The following is a 20,732-nucleotide window of genomic DNA, read 5'->3' on the forward strand; positions in this document are numbered from 1 at the left end:
GTACAAATACTACTGTCAGATAAGTAGAAGCATTCACCATGCCGGAATTAAAACTATGTGTAATAACTGTTTTATGTGTGACCACAATTGCATTCCTTATCTCAAATTTAGAGACACAAGGCAAGGTACATGATAAAATGAGGGAAGGAGCTATAGGAACACAATCCAGATGGGACACTAGGAGAGGTGCAGTAATAATACAATGTACTGGAGGGATAAACTGCATTGCTCAGATTGGCGCATGTCAGATTTTCCCTTGCTCAGGACAACACTCTGACTGGCTGGGGTCAGAGAAATATATCTGTGTCACCACAGTTGCATGCACTGCGTATAGGAGTGTGTGGGGTAAAACTGTTAACAGGTATGGGTGTGGATGTGAGAAGTGGAATTGGGTAATTGCCAATACAGGAACACAGGATTGGGGATACAATCTGAGACGTGAATTAAAAAAACGATTGACAAGTATCAAGATGATGCCAGACACTTGGAAAATAAACCACTGCAATCCTGTAATAATAACACTCAAGACTCCCAAGCACACTGATAACAGAACATATGTGTTGGGAGCATGGGTAAGTGGAACAAACCCAGTTGGGATATTTCATATAAAATTGTCCCCAAACTTGAGTAATCAGACAACATCTGTAATGGCTACACCAACCACACATATTTTGATGAAAACTAATCCTGTAAAATACATAGATGTCAAAAATATAAAGGAAACGTATGCCCTAGAAATGGGATTCACAGATTCAAATGTATGGTTACAATGAATGTTTACACAGCCCGAAACAGCAAGTTTTCCCCCTCAAGCTGTCTAGCCTGTGCAGCCAGGTCGGGGTTAGGCACAGTGCCTTTTCCCCTTAATTCAGATAATGATCCGAAAGGTTTTCGTTGCATGCTAGATTTATACAACTCAGATAGTGTTACAAACTGCACCACTTTGAACCTTTTATTCCCACCAGTGTCACCACAGATTAAACCACCTTGGTTTACTCCATACACTGGAAATTAAAGGTACCGTGTCAGTAGGGGTGTTGATAATCAATAAAACCATCATTGATGTAAGTAAGGGCGAGAACAATGTCAGTGATGGTGTAGTGAATGATCAAATCATGGCTAGAGCTGATGTTTGGTGGTTCTGTGGAGGTAAGACACTCAGAGCAAAATTACCAATTGACTGGAAGGGAACTTGTGCCATGGTACAGTTACTAATGCAAACATATATTTTACCATATGACACGATGACAGATAACTCACGTATTACCAAGAGAAAAGCACCAAAGGGATCATTTGATAGTAAGGTTTATGTGGATGCAATTGGTGTTCTTCGAGGTGTTCCAGACAAATTTAAAGCTAGAAATCATGTTGGTTCAGGGTTTGAATCATTCCTGGCTTGGTGGGTAACTATTAATAAAAATGTGGATTGGATAAATTATGTGTATTATAATCAAAAACGATTTCTGAATTACACTAAGGGAGCAATTGGGGGCATACATCAACAGTTAGATAAGACTAGTTTAATGGCATGGCAGAATAGGATGGTGTTAGACATGTTGTTGGCTGAAAAAGGAGGAGTATGTAGAATGTTTGGACAGGTTCTATAAAAGCTATGATGTTATCTGTAGCTGTAATGATTGTCATTCTAACCATTTGTGGATGTTGTTTTATCCCCTGTTTGAGAGGACTGTTACGGAGACTCATTGACACTGCTGTGATCAAAACAGCGATGCTGTATGAAAGGGTCCCCACCACTGATGACTACCAGGAGGACTATGAGAATGCAGCACAAGAAAATGTTACATTGATATGGCAGATGATGATTTATATGGTAACCTGTTTGATAAAGATAAGGACATCACAGTTTAAGGGATGATTGTTGTTTATGTGTTTATCTACTGATTAAGATGATACTTCAGACAATCTAACTGAAGTTGTAGTTTTCTGAATTGGCAGACTAGAGCAACTTAGGAGAAAAATACTTACAGCCTTTGTACATATTGAAAGTGACCCCTTTTCATTTATTCTTTTTACGTGTAAGGGATAGTTTAGTTAGGTAGGGATAGGTCCGTAGCCAAGCCCGATGGGTTGACTAGCTTGGTGGGGACGTTTATGTTTTGTTTTGGGGTGACAATGTAATCAAAATGCTTTTGAACTTATGCTTATTTCTATATAACTTCTGTGCCTGATTAAATTGAGTACCTGCGTGTGGTTGCCGGGGCAGCGGGACCGTGAGAGAGTTTCCCTATCTAGAAAGATAATTGGAATGTTTTGAACTGCCTGATAGGGTTTTCGCTCTCACACTCTACAAAATTTGTTATAATTATGCTTGAAATCAGCATAAACAGGAGGGATATGTGATAGAAATTTTGTACTTCAATGAGAGATGTAAACTGAAGTCCTACATAGGAATGTTCAATGTAACTGTTTAAAATGACCGGTAACCTGTGATCTTGTTTTAGGACATTTTATTACCTATGTCTGGTATTGAGTGACCACTGAAGCTTAACTCTTCCTTATCACTTCCTTCTCTGTGGAGTATTCCTTTAAGTGCAGGTCATAAATTAGGAACTAATTGAGTGAAAACACACCCACAAAGAGGGATATATACCATGCTTTTCTCTTCAGATATTGAGTCTTCACTTTGTAACAGACCTGCGTGTTGCTCTGTGAATGCTCCTCTTGTACAAGATTAAAACTTTGTTTGAATCTTGAGCTGACTCCGATCTCCTTCCTCCAGTTCTAAATTAACGCAGAATTATTTTAACAAAGAGAAACCTCCCTGGTGTCTTTACCTGCGCTTTAAGGTGGACATTTTGTAACTTGACGGCTCTCCATAAATTTACTCTGCAAAACTGCATATTCTAATCGCTTGATAGAGTAAGGCATCATGAAGAAGATGTAAACACAATCAACTAACCTATGAAGGAATTCTTTTGAAATAAGGTCACAGGTCAGTATACTGAAAGTAGAGTTCATTCATTTTGGAGGTGATTTTGTGGTGAATTTTTCCACATTGCTGCAGTGAAATGTAACCAAATGTCTACCTGCGATAGAGTAAGGCATGAGAAAGAAGGTGCAAAGACAATGATGAAGTAACCTATGAAGAAATTGATTTGACATAAGGTCAAATGTCAGAATACCGTGAATGGAATTTCCTGATTTTCGAGGCGATAGTAACGGGAGAACGTAGGGCTAGTGGCGCAATGGATAACGCGTCTGACTACGGATCAGAAGATTCTAGGTTCGACTCCTGGCTAGCTCGACATACCCTTTAGCGTGAAGCACTTGGTCCTCGTGTCAATGCTGCCACTCTACATACTGTGCAACGAAGGACCTTTACAACTGAAAAACACCAAATAATACCAAATTGGCAATTCAACAACTAGTAGAAGGCGTCCAAATCCATCGGTGACAGCCAGCAAGGAATCCTATTACTCCATAATTACCTTTGAAAAGCTACATTTCAAGCTGAAGAATATGCAGAGCGGCACTCAATGAGCCCTCTGATGACCTTCATTGTCTTCTCTGACACATCAGTTAAGATATTCAAAATTCAAAACATACCATTTCACAGCAGGGACACAGTAAAACAAGAGGATGCTGGCAGAGAAAGAGGCCGTGATCGTATAGTGGTTAGTACTCTGCGTTGTGGCCGCAGCAACCCCGGTTTGAATCCGGGTCACGGCAGCACGTGCAAGAGAAACCTCCCTGGTGTCTTTGCCTGCGCTTTAAGGTGGACATTTTGTAACTTGACGGCTCTCCATAAATTTACTCTGCAAAACTGCATATTCTAATCGCTTGATAGAGTAAGGCATCAGGAAGAAGACGTAAACACAATCAACTAACCTATGAAGGAATTCTTTTGAAATAAGGTCACAGGTCAGTATACTGAAAGTAGAGTTCATTCATTTTGGAGGTGATTTTGTGGTGAATTTTTCCACATTGCTGCAGTGAAATGTAACCAAATGTCTACCTGCGATAGAGTAAGGCATGAGAAAGAAGGTGCAAAGACAATGATGAAGTAACCTATGAAGAAATTGATTTGACATAAGGTCAAATGTCAGAATACCGTGAATGGAGTTTCCTCATTTCCGAGGCGATAGTAACAGGTGATCGAGGGCTAGTGGCGCAATGGATAACGCGTCTGACTACGGATCAGAAGATTCTAGGTTCGACTCCTGGCTGGCTCGATGTACCCTTTGGTACCCTTTAGCGTGAAGCACTTGGTCCTCGTGTCAATGCTGCCACTCTACATACTGTGCAACGAAGGACCTTTACAACTGAAAAACACCAAATAATACCAAATTGGCAATTCAACAACTAGTAGAAGTCCGTCCAAATCCATCGGTGACAGCCAGCAAGGAATCCTATTACTCCATAATTACCTTTGAAAAGCTACATTTCAAGCTGAAGAATATGCAGAGCGGCACTCAATGAGCCCTCTGATGACCTTCATTGTCTTCTCTGACACATCAGTTAAGATATTCAAAATTCAAAACATACCATTTCACAGCAGGGACACAGTAAAACAAGAGGATGCTGGCAGAGAAAGAGGCCGTGATCGTATAGTGGTTAGTACTCTGCGTTGTGGCCGCAGCAACCCCGGTTCGAATCCGGGTCACGGCAGCACGTGCAAGAGAAACCTCCCTGGTGTCTTTGCCTGCGCTTTAAGGTGGACATTTTGTAACTTGACGGCTCTCCATAAATTTACTCTGCAAAACTGCATATTCTAATCGCTTGATAGAGAAAGGCATCATGAAGAAGATGTAAACACAATCAACTAACCTATGAAGGAATTCTTTTGAAATAAGGTCACAGGTCAGTATACTGAAAGTAGAGTTCATTCATTTTGGAGGTGATTTTGTGGTGAATTTTTCCACATTGCTGCAGTGAAATGTAACCAAATGTCTACCTGCAATAGAGTAAGGCATGAGAAAGAAGGTGCAAAGACAATGATGAAGTAACCTATGAAGAAATTGATTTGACATAAGGTCAAATGTCAGAATACCGTGAATGGAGTTTACTGACTTTTCGAGGCGATAGTAACGGGTGAACGTAGGGCTAGTGGCGCAATGGATAACGCGTCTGACTACGGATCAGAAGATTCTAGGTTCGACTCCTGGCTGGCTCGATGTACCCTTTGGTACCCTTTAGCGTGAAGCACTTGGTCCTCGTGTCAATGCTGCCACTCTACATACTGTGCAACGAAGGACCTTTACAACTGAAAAACACCAAATAATACCAAATTGGCAATTCAACAACTAGTAGAAGCCGTCCAAATCCATCGGTGACAGCCAGCAAGGAATCCTATTACTCCATAATTACCTTTGAAAAGCTACATTTCAAGCTGAAGAATATGCAGAGCGGCACTCAATGAGCCCTCTGATGACCTTCATTGTCTTCTCTGACACATCAGTTAAGATATTCAAAATTCAAAACATACCATTTCACAGCAGGGACACAGTAAAACAAGAGGATGCTGGCAGAGAAAGAGGCCGTGATCGTATAGTGGTTAGTACTCTGAGTTGTGGCCGCAGCAACCCCGGTTCGAATCCGGTTCACGGCAGCACGTGCAAGAGAAACCTCCCTGGTGTCTTTGCCTGCGCTTTAAGGTGGACATTTTGTAACTTGACGGCTCTCCATAAATTTACTCTGCAAAACTGCATATTCTAATCGCTTGATAGAGAAGGCATCATGAAGAAGATGTAAACACAATCAACTAACCTATGAAGGAATTCTTTTGAAATAAGGTCACAGGTCAGTATACTGAAAGTAGAGTTCATTCATTTTGGAGGTGATTTTGTGGTGAATTTTTCCACATTGCTGCAGTGAAATGTAACCAAATGTCTACCTGCAATAGAGTAAGGCATGAGAAAGAAGGTGCAAAGACAATGATGAAGTAACCTATGAAGAAATTGATTTGACATAAGGTCAAATGTCAGAATACCGTGAATGGAGTTTACTGACTTTTCGAGGCGATAGTAACGGGTGAACGTAGGGCTAGTGGAGCAATGGATAACGCGTCTGACTACGGATCAGAAGATTCTAGGTTCGACTCCTGGCTGGCTCGATGTACCCTTTGGTACCCTTTAGCGTGAAGCACTTGGTCCTCGTGTCAATGCTGCCACTCTACATACTGTGCAACGAAGGACCTTTACAACTGAAAAACACCAAATAATACCAAATTGGCAATTCAACAACTAGTAGAAGCCGTCCAAATCCATCGGTGACAGCCAGCAAGGAATCCTATTACTCCATAATTACCTTTGAAAAGCTACATTTCAAGCTGAAGAATATGCAGAGCGGCACTCAATGAGCCCTCTGATGACCTTCATTGTCTTCTCTGACACATCAGTTAAGATATTCAAAATTCAAAACATACCATTTCACAGCAGGGACACAGTAAAACAAGAGGATGCTGGCAGAGAAAGAGGCCGTGATCGTATAGTGGTTAGTACTCTGCGTTGTGGCCGCAGCAACCCCGGTTCGAATCCGGGTCACGGCAGCACGTGCAAGAGAAACCTCCCTGGTGTCTTTGCCTGCGCTTTAAGGTGGACATTTTGTAACTTGACGGCTCTCCATAAATTTACTCTGCAAAACTGCATATTCTAATCGCTTGATAGAGTAAGGCATCATGAAGAAGATGTAAACACAATCAACTAACCTATGAAGGAATTCTTTTGAAATAAGGTCACAGGTCAGTATACTGAAAGTAGAGTTCATTCATTTTGGAGGTGATTTTGTGGTGAATTTTTCCACATTGCTGCAGTGAAATGTAACCAAATGTCTACCTGCAATAGAGTAAGGCATGAGAAAGAAGGTGCAAAGACAATGATGAAGTAACCTATGAAGAAATTGATTTGACATAAGGTCAAATGTCAGAATACCGTGAATGGAGTTTCCTGATTTTCGAGGCGATAGTAACGGGTGAACGTAGGGCTAGTGGCGCAATGGATAACGCGTCTGACTACGGATCAGAAGATTCTAGGTTCGACTCCTGGCTAGCTCGATGTACCCTTTGGTACCTTTAGCGTGAAGCACTTGGTCCTCGTGTCAATGCTGCCACTCTACATACTGTGCAACGAAGGACCTTTACAACTGAAAAACACCAAATAATACCAAATTGGCAATTCAACAACTAGTAGAAGGCGTCCAAATCCATCGGTGACAGCCAGCAAGGAATCCTATTACTCCATAATTACCTTTGAAAAGCTACATTTCAAGCTGAAGAATATGCAGAGCGGAACTCAATGAGTCCCTCTGATGACCTTCATTGTCTTCTCTGACACATCAGTTAAGATATTCAAAATTCAAAACATACCATTTCACAGCAGGGACACAGTAAAACAAGAGGATGCTGGCCGAGAAAGAGGCCGTGATCGTATAGTGGTTAGTACTCTGCGTTGTGGCCGCAGCAACCCCGGTTCGAATCCGGGTCACGGCAGCACGTGCAAGAGAAACCTCCCTGGTGTCTTTGCCTGAGCTTTAAGGTGGACATTTTGTAACTTGACGGCTCTCCATAAATTTACTCTGCAAAACTGCATATTCTAATCGCTTGATAGAGTAAGGCATCAGGAAGAAGATGTAAACACAATCAACTAACCTATGAAGGAATTCTTTTGAAATAAGGTCACAGGTCAGTATACTGAAAGTAGAGTTCATTCATTTTGGAGGTGATTTTGTGGTGAATTTTTCCACATTGCTGCAGTGAAATGTAACCAAATGTCTACCTGCCATAGAGTAAGGCATGAGAAAGAAGGTGCAAAGACAATGATGAAGTAACCTATGAAGAAATTGATTTGACATAAGGTCAAATGTCAGAATACCGTGAATGGAGTTTCCTGATTTTCGAGGCGATAGTAAGGGGTGAACGTAGGGCTAGTGGCGCAATGGATAACGCGTCTGACTACGGATCAGAAGATTCTAGGTTCGACTCCTGGCTAGCTCGATGTACCCTTTGGTACCCTTTAGCTTGAAGCACTTGGTCCTTGTGTCAATGCTGCAACTCTACATACTGTGCAATGAAGGACCTTTACAACTGAAAAACACCAAATAATACCAAATTGGCAATTCAACAACTAGTAGAAGGCGTCCAAATCCATCGGTGACAGCCAGCAAGGAATCCTATTACTCCATAATTACCTTTGAAAAGCTACATTTCAAGCTGAAGAATATGCAGAGCGGCACTCAATGAGCCCTCTGATGACCTTCATTGACTTCTCTGACACATCAGTTAAGATATTCAAAATTCAAAACATACCATTTCACAGCAGGGACACAGTAAAACAAGAGGATGCTGGCAGAGAAAGAGGCCGTGATCGTATAGTGGTTAGTACTCTGCGTTGTGGCCGCAGCAACCCCGGTTTGAATCCGGGTCACGGCAGCACGTGCAAGAGAAACCTCCCTGGTGTCTTTGCCTGCACTTTAAGGTAGACATTTTGTAACTTGACGGCTCTCCATAAATTTACTCTGCAAAACTGCATATTCTAATCGCTTGATAGAGTAAGGCATCAGGAAGAAGATGTAACACAATCAACTAACCTATGAAGGAATTCTTTTGAAATAAGGTCACAGGTCAGTATACTGAAAGTAGAGTTCATTCATTTGGAGGTGATTTTGTGGTGAATTTTTCCACATTGCTGCAGTGAAATGTAACCAAATGTCTACCTGCGATAGAGTAAGGCATGAGAAAGAAGGTGCAAAGACAATGATGAAGTAACCTATGAAGAAATTGATTTGACATAAGGTCAAATGTCAGAATACCGTGAATGGAGTTTCCTGATTTTCGAGGCGATAGTAACGGGTGAACGTAGGGCTAGTGGGGCAATGGATAACGCGTCTGACTACGGATCAGAAGATTCTAGGTTCGACTCCTGGCTAGCTCGATGTACCCTTTGGTACCCTTTAGCGTGAAGCACTTGGTCCTCGTGTCAATGCTGCCACTCTACATACTGTGCAACGAAGGACCTTTACAACTGAAAAACACCAAATAATACCAAATTGGCAATTCAACAACTAGTAGAAGGCGTCCAAATCCATCGGTGACAGCCAGCAAGGAATCCTATTACTCCATAATTACCTTTGAAAAGCTACATTTCAAGCTGAAGAATATGCAGAGCGGCACTCAATGAGCCCTCTGATGACCTTCATTGTCTTCTCTGACACATCAGTTAAGATATTCAAAATTCAAAAACATACCATTTCACAGCAGGGACACAGTAAAACAAGAGGGATGCTGGCAGAGAAAGAGGCCGTGATCGTATAGTGGTTAGTACTCTGCGTTGTGGCCGCAGCAACCCCGGTTTGAATCCGGGTCACGGCAGCACGTGCAAGAGAAACCTCCCTGGTGTCTTTGCCTGCGCTTTAAGGTGGACATTTTGTAACTTGACGGCTCTCCATAAATTTACTCTGGCAAAACTGCATATTCTAATCGCTTGATAGAGTAAGGCATCAGGAGAAGACCGTAAACACAATCAACTAACCTATGAAGGAATTCTTTTGAAATAAGGTCACAGGTCAGTATACTGAAAGTAGAGTTCATTCATTTTGGAGGTGATTTTGTGGTGAATTTTTCCACATTGCTGCAGTGAAATGTAACCAAATGTCTACCTGCGATAGAGTAAGGCATGAGAAAGAAGGTGCAAAGACAATGATGAAGTAACCTATGAAGAAATTGATTTGACTAAGGTCAAATGTCAGAATACCGTGAATGGAGTTTCCTGATTTTCGAGGCGATAGTAACGGGTGATCGTAGGGCTAGTGGCGCAATGGATAACGCGTCTGACTACGGATCAGAAGATTATAGGTTCGACTCCTGGCTAGCTAGATGTACCCTTTGGTACCCTTTAGCGTGAAGCACTTGGTCCTCGTGTCAATGCTGCCACTCTACATACTGTGCAACGAAGGACCTTTACAACTGAAAAACACCAAATAATACCAAATTGGCAATTCAACAACTAGTAGAAGGCCGTCCAAATCCATCGGTGACAGCCAGCAAGGAATCCTATTACTCCATAATTACCTTTGAAAAGCTACATTTCAAGCTGAAGGAATATGCAGAGCGGCACTCAATGAGCCCTCTGATGACCTTCATTGTCTTCTCTGACACATCAGTTAAGATATTTCAAAATTCAAAACATACCATTTCACAGCAGGGACACAGTAAAACAAGAGGATGCTGGCAGAGAAAGAGGCCGTGATCGTATAGTGGTTAGTACTCTGCTGTTATGTTGCCAACATATAATCCCTATTAAAAGAGCTGGTTGGAGGGTGTGATAGAATTTTGTACTTCAAAGAGAGATGTAAACTGAAGTCCTACATAGGAATGTTCAATGTAACTGTTCAAATGACCTGTAACCTGTGATCTTGTTTTAGGCATTTTATTACCTATGTCTGGTATTGAGTGACCACTGAAGCTTAACTCTTCCTTATCACTTCCTTCTCTGTGGAGTATTCCTTTAAGTGCAGGTCATAAATTAGGAACTAATTGAGTGAAAACACACCCACAAAGAGGGATATATACCATGCTTTTCTCTTCAGATATTGAGTCTTCACTTTGTAACAGACCTGCGTGTTGCTCTGTGAATGCTCCTCTTGTACAAGATTAAAACTTTGTTTGAATCTTGAGCTGACTCCGATCTCCTTCCTCCAGTTCTAAATTAACGCAGAATTATTTTAACAAAACATTTGGCGCCTGAACAGGGACCCCAATATCTGTCGCTCTCTCCACATCAGCGGACCTGAAGACCTTGCAAGGCGGAGGTAAAAACTCCTGAAAAGTCCTCCACCGCGGGGCTCTTAAAGCTTCGTTTGGCCAGGGAGGCCAGGTCGCCTGGAGAGAGGGACAGTGACGGGTCTAACCAAAGAGGGGGACGGACCAGCCAGGCAAACATTGAGTGAGGGACTCAAATCATCAAAAGGGTAAGAAATAACCATTACTAATAAGTAAAGCAAGTCAGGGACTTGGGAGATCAGGGATCTCTTAGAATAGGTCAGGGACCTAAAGGAAATAAAGAAAAAAGCAAGTCAGGGACTTGGGGGAGCAGGTCTCTCTTAGATTTAGGGCAGGAACCCTAAAATATCTGTCTTTGGAAGGACAAGGCTTAAACTAATCCCTCAGGGCTGAGAAACCAAAAGGACGTCGGGTCAGGGACCCATAGGAAAGAGTCAGGGACTCATAAGGAAAAGAAATGGAAAAACCGGTAAAATAAAATAAAATGTAAAAAAAAAAGAAAAAGAAGAGCGCTCAAATAGAAATACGAATAAAATTGAGATAAATAAAAAGAAAGGATCAAAATGGGAAATTGTAGTAGTTGTTATAAATGTTGTTGTGAACCTGACGAGGTTCAATATAAAGGAGATGTAAAATAGATCGATCGATAGATAGATAGACAGATTGTTAGACCGATTGATAGATAACTGTATAGATCCCGAGGGGAAATTAGGTAATCGTAGCAGCGGTACAGTATAATAAGAATATAAAAATAAAAAACAAGAGTTAAGGGCAAATATTGATATAAAAAAAAACAGTACAATACACATTTGAAAATATTATACATTAAGCTGCTCTTAAACTTGTCTAGAGTTTTGTGGAGGCACAGGATCATGTAAAAAAGAAGTAGGGGTTTGGAGGAAAGTTGCAGGCAGAAGAATGCAAAGAATTGGTAGAAAAGAAGAGGCAAAGTCAAAGGGAAGTAAGATGAGAAAGAAAGAAGGTTATATACAGGCAAAGGCATGGTTGGATTAGGCAGAAGCAAGAAAGAGAGGAATGCAGAAGCAGAAAGAAAAGGAAGTGAGACAACGTAAAGTAGAAATTGAGAAGAGAGGTTGAAGAAAGGAAAAGACAGGAAGAAAAAGAGAAAAAGGAAAAAGATTCAGGAAGTAATAAACTTTATCCTGTTTTGTACTCCAACCGAGATAAACAGGAGAATGATGATTATGTGCCTCTGGGTCCCCATCCTGATCCTCCACGTACGTCGACCCTCAACTACTGCAGCCTCCTGAACAGGCCTCCTCCGCTCCACACCCTCACCCTCCTTCTCTCTCTGCACCTACTCTCTCCGCTCCTGTACCGACAGAAAGAGCCATAGGAAGTCCAAAAAAAACAAGGACTGGTAAGTGGTATGAATTTTTTTAAACCTTCTGTCATGCCTATAATCTCTCTGCCAAAGAAGTCAGTGAATTTTAATATAGAAGAAGAAGAAATGTATCCGCTGATAGAAATGCTGGAGGTAGAAAGTATATTAGGGTGCATTGTAAAGCAAAATTGGTGTTTGATTAAGGTAACATGGGACCCATTCCACAACAATGTCACCATGCTACATGGGGACGCTCAATGGACTGTCCAAGTTGATGTTTTGATTCAAAGAATAATAATTCATTTTCAGGGAAGAGCAGATTATTGCAAAATAGCACAGTGTGTAAAGAATGCAGATGAAGGTGTATTGATTTACCTAGAGAGACTGATGAAAGTGTAGCAAACAGCGGTATGCAACAGGATAATGCTGACAATGGTCAGTACAATATGCAGCTAAAAAAAAATGCATTCCTGAATGGATTGAAGCCAGAGATCTCACAGTTTGTAAGGAAGCACCCGGTTGGTGTTGGAACAGCTGGTATACAAGCTACGACCGACCATGCAGTACATGCAGAGAATGTACTGAAAGAAAAGAAGGCCAAGAAAGGTGGAACAAAAAGGCAAGTGAAGTATTTGTCATGGATGATGATGATGATGATGAAAATTATGCTAATGCATTTACTGATGTGTATTTCCGAGGCAATGTCAACTGTGGAGGCTGGAGAGGGAGAAGCAGAGGAGGAGGATGGGGAGAGTTGGAGAAGATGAGAGCTGCTACAATTGTGGCAAATTTGGACATTGGGCTTGAGAATGTAGAGCTCCAAAGGGCAGAGGTCAAGGAGGCTGGCAGGAAAGAGGAGGAGGAGGGAGACCCAGACGAGTTGATGATTCATCGGCATGACTATCCAATAAATCAGGTCATGCACTGACACACACAGACACACACCAAGACACAGAAGATGAGGAAGAAGAAGTATGTTTGCTAGATAGCGCTCAAGTATTATTAAGTAAGCACCAAAACCTACTACCAAAAGATAAATGATGTCTTTCTTTGGCATAACTAATTTTTGCAGAGAGTGGATTGCTAAATATGCTGAAAAAAGCACAACTGCTCCAAACTGCTATATATGATCAACCTGTGGTGGCTCATGATAAAATAACATGGACTCAAGAAACAGATGATGCCTTTGTGACTTGACTCAAAATAGTTCTAGTGAGCTCTTCAGTATTAGCTTTCCCTGATTACACAAAGCCGTTTGTTCAGACATGCGATGCAAGAAATGGTTTTATGACTAGTGTTCTAACACAACCATTTGGTGGAAAACAGAGACCTATTGCATATTATTCATCTAAACTAGATAACATCACAAAAGCTATGCCACCTTGTTTGCAGGCAGTACAGGCAGCTGCACTCAGTGTGCAGAGTTCTGCTTCTATAGCGTTATTTCATCCATTGACACTTATGTTTTCACATGCTTGTTCTTCAAATGCAAAACAAGATAGTTTTTATTGTCACAGCCACATCTCACTATGGAGAGATGCACTACATTAAACCCATCAACTCTGTTGCCAAATGAAACAGATGGAATAGCACATGATTGTGTAGGAGACACTAGTGTTGAAGTACTACCAAGACCAGATCTCACCGATGTACCACTTAATACTGCTGATATTGTGATGTTTGTAGATGGCTCATGTAAGAAGAATCCGGATGGAACAAATGTCATTGGATATGTCGTAGTAACATCCAACAAAGTTTCTAAGTCAAGTTCCTTATCGTCACATTTCTCTGCATAAACAGCAGAACTTGTTGCACTTATGGAGGTGTGCAAAATAGGAAAGAATAAAGATCTCATTTTGCAGCTATTGGATGCCATTCAACTGCCGAGAAAAGTTGCAATATGCAAGTGTGCTGCACACACTTCAAGGAAAGATTTCTATTTCAATAGGGAATCAAAAAAGCAGACGGAGAAGCAAAACGAGCGGCTGATTCTTTGGAAAAAGTAGATGATATTTATACCACCGAGGTTATGCCTACACATATAGATCATGATATTTTAAGGGACATGCAAAATAGCTCACCTGAGACTGAGAAAAACATGTGGCGAACTAAAGGAGCCACAAAGACAGAAGCAGGAATTTGGAAGAGCTTAGGCGATAAACCTATTACCAAAGAGTTTATTTAGATTTGCTGCAGTATTGAGTCATGGGAATATCCATGTCTCAACAGGAGGGATGGTATCCACAATAAGAGAACATATTTACTACATATGGATTTCAAAACTACTAAAAAAAAATGTTTGTGCTTCATGATTGATATGTTCTACACATAATGCTGAAGGTAGACCACGTCCAAAACCAGGTAAATTCCCAGAAGCTTACCCATTTGAAATATTATATGGAAGGCCATTCACGGTACTGCTAATAGATATGAAGGGAGATGATACTAGATTGACTGAAACAATTGTAAACTATAATGTCAAAATGGTGAAGAACAAGAGTGCTACGTCTACAGTATCTCTCCTCAATAGGTCCAGCACCAACAGGAGGGCCAATAAACCCAGGAGATTGGGTGTTCATCAAAGTCCTGAGACAAAAGAATTGGTCAGCCCCATGCTGGGAAGGGCCCTAGCAATTACTGCTGTCTACACCTACAGCAGTCTGCATAGCTGAAAGACAGACGTGGATCCATCTCACGCACTGCAAAAGAGTACAAATACTACTGTCAGATAAGTAGAAGCATTCACCATGCCGGAATTAAAACTATGTGTAATAACTGTTTTATGTGTGACCACAATTGCATTCCTTATCTCAAATTTAGAGACACAAGGCAAGGTACATGATAAAATGAGGGAAGGAGCTATAGGAACACAATCCAGATGGGACACTAGGAGAGGTGCAGTGATAATACAATGTACTGGAGGGATAAACTGCATTGCTCAGATTGGCGTGTCAGATTTTCCCTTGCTCAGGACAACACTCTGACTGGCTGGGGTCAGAGAAATATATCTGTGTCACCACAGTTGCATGCACTGCGTATAGGAGTGTGTGGGGTAAAACTGTTAACAGGTATGGGTGTGGATGTGAGAAGTGGAATTGGGTAATTGCCAATACAGGAACACAGGATTGGGGATACAATCTGAGACGTGAATTAAAAAAACGATTGACAAGTATCAAGATGATGCCAGACACTTGGAAAATAAACCACTGCAATCCTGTAATAATAACACTCAAGACTCCCAAGCACACTGATAACAGAACATATGTGTTGGGAGCATGGGTAAGTGGAACAAACCCAGTTGGGATATTTCATATAAAATTGTCCCCAAACTTGAGTAATCAGACAACATCTGTAATGGCTACACCAACCACACATATTTTGATGAAAACTAATCCTGTAAAATATATAGATGTCAAAAATATAAAGGAAACGTATGCCCTAGAAATGGGATTCACAGATTCAAATGTATGGTTACAATGAATGTTTACACAGCCCGAAACAGCAAGTTTTCCCCCTCAAGCTGTCTAGCCTGTGCAGCCAGGTCGGGGTTAGGCACAGTGCCTTTTCCCCTTAATTCAGATAATGATCCGAAAGGTTTTCGTTGCATGCTAGATTTATACAACTCAGATAGTGTTACAAACTGCACCACTTTGAACCTTTTATTCCCACCAGTGTCACCACAGATTAAACCACCTTGGTTTACTCCATACACTGGAAATTAAAGGTACCGTGTCAGTAGGGGTGTTGATAATCTATAAAACCATCATTGATGTAAGTAAGGGCGAGAACAATGTCAGTGATGGTGTAGTGAATGATCAAATCATGGCTAGAGCTGATGTTTGGTGGTTCTGTGGAGGTAAGACACTCAGAGCAAAATTACCAATTGACTGGAAGGGAACTTGTGCCATGGTACAGTTACTAATGCAAACATATATTTTACCATATGACACGATGACAGATAACTCACGTATTACCAAGAGAAAAGCACCAAAGGGATCATTTGATAGTAAGGTTTATGTGGATGCAATTGGTGTTCTTCGAGGTGTTCCAGACAAATTTAAAGCTAGAAATCATGTTGGTTCAGGGTTTGAATCATTCCTGGCTTGGTGGGTAACTATTAATAAAAATGTGGATTGGATAAATTATGTGTATTATAATCAACAACGATTTTGAATTACACTAAGGGAGCAATTGGGGGCATACATCAACAGTTAGATAAGACTAGTTTAATGGCATGGCAGAATAGGATGGCGTTAGACATGTTGTTGGCTGAAAAAGGAGGAGTATGTAGAATGTTTGGACAGGTTCTATAAAAGCTATGATGTTATCTGTAGCTGTAATGATTGTCATTCTAACCATTTGTGGATGTTGTTTTATCCCCTGTTTGAGAGGACTGTTACGGAGACTCATTGACACTGCTGTGATCAAAACAGCGATGCTGTATGAAAGGGTCCCCACCACCGATGACTACCAGGAGGACTATGAGAATGCAGCACAAGAAAATGTTACATTGATATGGCAGATGATGATTTATATGGTAACCTGTTTGATAAAGATAAGGACATCACAGTTTAAGGGATGATTGTTGTTTATGTGTTTATCTACTGATTAAGATGATACTTCAGACAATCTAACTGAAGTTGTAGTTTTCTGAATTGGCAGACTAGAGCAACTTAGGAGAAAAATACTTACAGCCTTTGTACATATTGAAAGTGACCCCTTTTCATTTATTCTTTTTACGTGTAAGGGATAGTTTAGTTAGGTAGGGATAGGTCCGTAGCCAAGCCCGATGGGTTGACTAGCTTGGTGGGGACGTTTATGTTTTGTTTTGGGGTGACAATGTAATCAAAATGCTTTTGAACTTATGCTTATTTCTATATAACTTCTGTGCCTGATTAAATTGAGTACCTGCGTGTGGTTGCCGGGGCAGCGGGACCGTGAGAGAGTTTCCCTATCTAGAAAGATAATTAATTGGAATGTTTTGAACTGCCTGATAGGGTTTTCGCTCTCACACTCTACAAAATTTGTTATAATTATGCTTGAAATCAGCATAAACAGGAGGGATATGTGATAGAAATTTTGTACTTCAATGAGAGATGTAAACTGAAGTCCTACATAGGAATGTTCAATGTAACTGTTTAAATGACCTGTAACCTGTGATCTTGTTTTAGGACATTTTATACCTATGTCTGGTATTGAGTGACCACTGAAGCTTAACTCTTCCTTATCACTTCCTTCTCTGTGGAGTATTCCTTTAAGTGCAGGTCATAAATTAGGAACTAATTGAGTGAAAACACACCCACAAAGAGGGATATATACCATGCTTTTCTCTTCAGATATTGAGTCTTCACTTTGTAACAGACCTGCGTGTTGCTCTGTGAATGCTCCTCTTGTACAAGATTAAAACTTTGTTTGAATCTTGAGCTGACTCCGATCTCCTTCCTCCAGTTCTAAATTAACGCAGAATTATTTTAACAGAGGGGACATTAATTTGTTTTATTTTTCAATTTAATTGATAAATCTGAACTGGGGGTGACACGTTTCTCCACATGGATAAGAGATTCAACCTTAAATGCAAGCCAGCAGGCCAACATCAGAGTCGGATTTGACAAAAAAAAAGGGATTTATTTTCTTGGTCACATTTTTGTTACGCGCACCAAGTACAGCTCTGCAGATTCACAGATTTTCATGCATTCGTACAGTTCAAGGAGGTTTTCAGTGCTCATTTCAAGGTGGAAGCAGAGTGGGAATTTCAATCAAAACTTCATCAACCTCTAGAGTGCATGGAGGAAGGAAAATGTCTAATTTCATGGTGTCCACCTGGAGCGGAGGAGGTCTGCCACCCAGATCCAGGTACATCCCGTCTCACAATCTGTTTAGCTTGAAGGAGTATTGTACCACGTCTGTAATGGAGCTATGCGCCATTTCAAAATGGACGTAAAACAGATGAACTCCTACCGTCATATAGTTGTGTAGTAACATGTAATTCACTGGTCAGCATCATATTAAAACATAAAAGTCTGTGGTTCATTTAGTGGATCTCTGAACGAGAGTCATCATTCAACTGGAGGTCAGTCAGAGATCCACATGAGATTTACTCAGCATTTAATGATCCTTTGGTTGTCTCCAGTCTTATTCTGATCTTGTTAAATGCTGAATTAGTTGCTGTCTTCACTTATGGTTTGAGAAAGTAATCTGCAGAAGACAGCCTGGATCCTCTGTTTGTTTTTTTCTTTTTCTGAATAAATGGTTCAACATTTTGGGAAATTTTCTGGTTCTTTGTCTTGCCAAAACTTAGAGAAGAAGAGTAATATTTGCCTTTCTGTTTGTTAGATATGAAGCTGACATGGCATAAAGCTAACCTGCTGTCAATAAGTAACACAATTATCATTTCAGCACTTCCAAAGTTCCCTTAATTAACACGGTATGGCTTGTTTACTGACACCCAAAATGTGAAAACTTTTTTCTTGGTCATGCAGTATTGTGCTGAGCAAGTCTAACAGTTTTCAGTTTTTGCAGTCTTTATGTTAAGCTAAGCTAACACTAGCTTCATATTTGGGCTTATAGCACAAATATGCGGGTGTAATTCCAAATATATCAACCTTCAAACTCAATGCCCTGACTTATTCAAAGCAGTTATCTGTAAATTCTGTTTTATATTTTGTAGCATTAAAGTTGCTCCAGGATCATATTAATCAATTTTTTTAAATGATGGGAATGACATGGAAATGGGAGAAGTTATCTTTTCTATCATGTGTTTAATCATTTTTCAAAGGGTCTATTACAACCAAAATAATATCACCTAAATCTACCTAAGTATTTCTTTTTACCTAATTCTAACCAGACAGTGAGAGAATTAGAAAAGAAAGGAAATGGAAAATAATTAGTTAACAGATTAATTGTCAAAAGAGACATAAGTTCACAGTGTAGTAATATATTCCAGCCGGGACTCAGACCCCATAGGAATAGGATGGATGGACAGTGTTGAGTATGGTATCAATTTGGACAATATATATAGTTTGTAGTTATATGTTGTAGGGGGCAGTAAAGCAACACACAGGGACGCCAGCCACCATATAACTCCAAAGAAGAAGAAGAAGAAGAACGAGGCTGTGCTCTTAGGTTTCAAAGTTCAAAGGTTGTCTGCCTGTTTCCGTTGTTATACAGTGATATTTGGAAACAACTTTGTATTTTGCTTTTGCTGGTGAGACATCAACTGAAGATCATCAGGCACTACAATGTCCTCTACAGGTAGTATGTGAGCAGTAAACATCTGTCAGATCCTTGTTCCAGAGCTGCTCTCTGACATTGTGCTGGTCCATGTTGTGTGTCCAGTTTCAGAGATTTCTGTCCCGGTGCCCTGGGGACAGATCAGAGGTAAAGCCTGGGGTCCTGACCACGGTCGTCCTGTGCTGTGCCTGCACGGCTGGGCTGACAACTGTGGTACATTCAACACTCTCATTCCCCTTCTACCCAAAGGTACACTATTACAGAGGAGAAGAGTGTAATGAACAACATTTCAGTGTGCGTGCTATTTTGGATTGGTTATGTTATATCATGTTCTTATCAAGTTTCATTTTTATTGTGGTTGTATTGCTGCTGCTTTGGCAACATATGTGATGTGAACAGATCTTAATCTCATTGGGACCTCCACGTAAAATCAAGGGGAAATAGAAATTGAAATGTGACTCGGAGATGAGACTGAAGCTGCCTCCCACATCCGCATTGCATACTGATTCTAAGCAGGGTTTTTTTACTGTAGAAGTACTACAGTACTCTAGAAGAGTGACAAAATGGTTGAATTAAGGAAAATTATGTAGAAATCTGCATTTTGTGTGTTTGGCGCCCCCACATGTTTTCGGAGTGCAACACCACTGTCGCAGATACAAATCCCGTTCTGTAACGTGATGTAGGTGCTGACTACAAACAAAACTCATTCAGCATTCCACATTATGTCTTGAAAAGTTGTATGCTGAAGTTAACATGTATGTAACGCTGTGATCCGAACCCTCTCACTGAAGTTACAAAGTGCAGAAACAAGTGACAGCTGAGACAGAGACGCCGTTCACTTTATTCATCAACATGATTTGAAGTCACATAATGTTGCTTTAATGTCTGTACAAAGTTACAATCCATCCAGTATTTGTTAACACGTTTCAGTCTAGAACACAGCGGTAGGACCAGCCAACATTTCTGGGAGCATTACTAAAAAGAAATGATGACAGGGGGTGAGACTCGAGACTGAACCCTGCTGAGGTTCGCTGCACTGTGGAATATTTAATCTCTTTTTCTGCTTCCTCTCAGACTGCAGGTACGTGGCGGTGGACATGCCAGGTCACGGTCTGTCCTCCCATCGTCCTCCTGGAGTTTTCTACTCTTTTCCCGCGTACGTGGCGGATGTTCGCAGAATTGTTGACGGTGCGTGAGTTCAAGAGGATGCAGGACCTTTTCAGCGAAATGTGGAAGTGGGAGTTAAATCAGATTGGTTATAAAGTACAGCAGGGAGTGAAACTAGATTTAATCAGATGTTTTCTGTGAAAACTCCCACAGGTCTCCAGTGGATGAGATTCTCCATCATAGGCCACAGTATGGGTGAGTCCCACATGATGCTGACTGAGCTAAACATGAATGAATACACATAATTCACTGTTC

At 40.8% G+C, this 20,732-nt stretch overlaps 1 protein-coding gene and 13 non-coding genes across 17 annotated transcripts in view; 13 read left to right on the plus strand and 1 right to left on the minus strand.

Moving 5' to 3' along the window:
- Positions 1 to 20,732, minus strand: part of cfap54 (cilia and flagella associated 54) — a 74,610-nt gene that overhangs the window by 12,664 nt on the left and 41,214 nt on the right. The window lies entirely within an intron of this gene.
- trnar-acg (transfer RNA arginine (anticodon ACG)) lies at positions 3,193 to 3,265 on the plus strand. Its single transcript has one exon. It is a non-coding gene; the product is annotated as a tRNA-Arg (tRNA).
- trnah-gug (transfer RNA histidin (anticodon GUG)) lies at positions 3,619 to 3,690 on the plus strand. Its single transcript has one exon. It is a non-coding gene; the product is annotated as a tRNA-His (tRNA).
- On the plus strand, positions 4,121 to 4,193 carry trnar-acg (transfer RNA arginine (anticodon ACG)). Its single transcript has one exon. It is a non-coding gene; the product is annotated as a tRNA-Arg (tRNA).
- On the plus strand, positions 4,558 to 4,629 carry trnah-gug (transfer RNA histidin (anticodon GUG)). The gene has a single exon. It is a non-coding gene; the product is annotated as a tRNA-His (tRNA).
- On the plus strand, positions 5,062 to 5,134 carry trnar-acg (transfer RNA arginine (anticodon ACG)). The gene has a single exon. It is a non-coding gene; the product is annotated as a tRNA-Arg (tRNA).
- Positions 6,001 to 6,073, plus strand: trnar-acg (transfer RNA arginine (anticodon ACG)). The gene has a single exon. It is a non-coding gene; the product is annotated as a tRNA-Arg (tRNA).
- Positions 6,437 to 6,508, plus strand: trnah-gug (transfer RNA histidin (anticodon GUG)). Its single transcript has one exon. It is a non-coding gene; the product is annotated as a tRNA-His (tRNA).
- Positions 6,940 to 7,012, plus strand: trnar-acg (transfer RNA arginine (anticodon ACG)). Its single transcript has one exon. It is a non-coding gene; the product is annotated as a tRNA-Arg (tRNA).
- On the plus strand, positions 7,376 to 7,447 carry trnah-gug (transfer RNA histidin (anticodon GUG)). The gene has a single exon. It is a non-coding gene; the product is annotated as a tRNA-His (tRNA).
- trnar-acg (transfer RNA arginine (anticodon ACG)) lies at positions 7,879 to 7,951 on the plus strand. The gene has a single exon. It is a non-coding gene; the product is annotated as a tRNA-Arg (tRNA).
- Positions 8,315 to 8,386, plus strand: trnah-gug (transfer RNA histidin (anticodon GUG)). Its single transcript has one exon. It is a non-coding gene; the product is annotated as a tRNA-His (tRNA).
- On the plus strand, positions 8,816 to 8,888 carry trnar-acg (transfer RNA arginine (anticodon ACG)). The gene has a single exon. It is a non-coding gene; the product is annotated as a tRNA-Arg (tRNA).
- Positions 9,254 to 9,325, plus strand: trnah-gug (transfer RNA histidin (anticodon GUG)). The gene has a single exon. It is a non-coding gene; the product is annotated as a tRNA-His (tRNA).

This window comes from Sparus aurata, chromosome 13 (genome assembly GCF_900880675.1).
Source record: "Sparus aurata chromosome 13, fSpaAur1.1, whole genome shotgun sequence".
In the NCBI taxonomy this organism is placed as follows: Eukaryota; Metazoa; Chordata; class Actinopteri; order Spariformes; family Sparidae; genus Sparus; species Sparus aurata.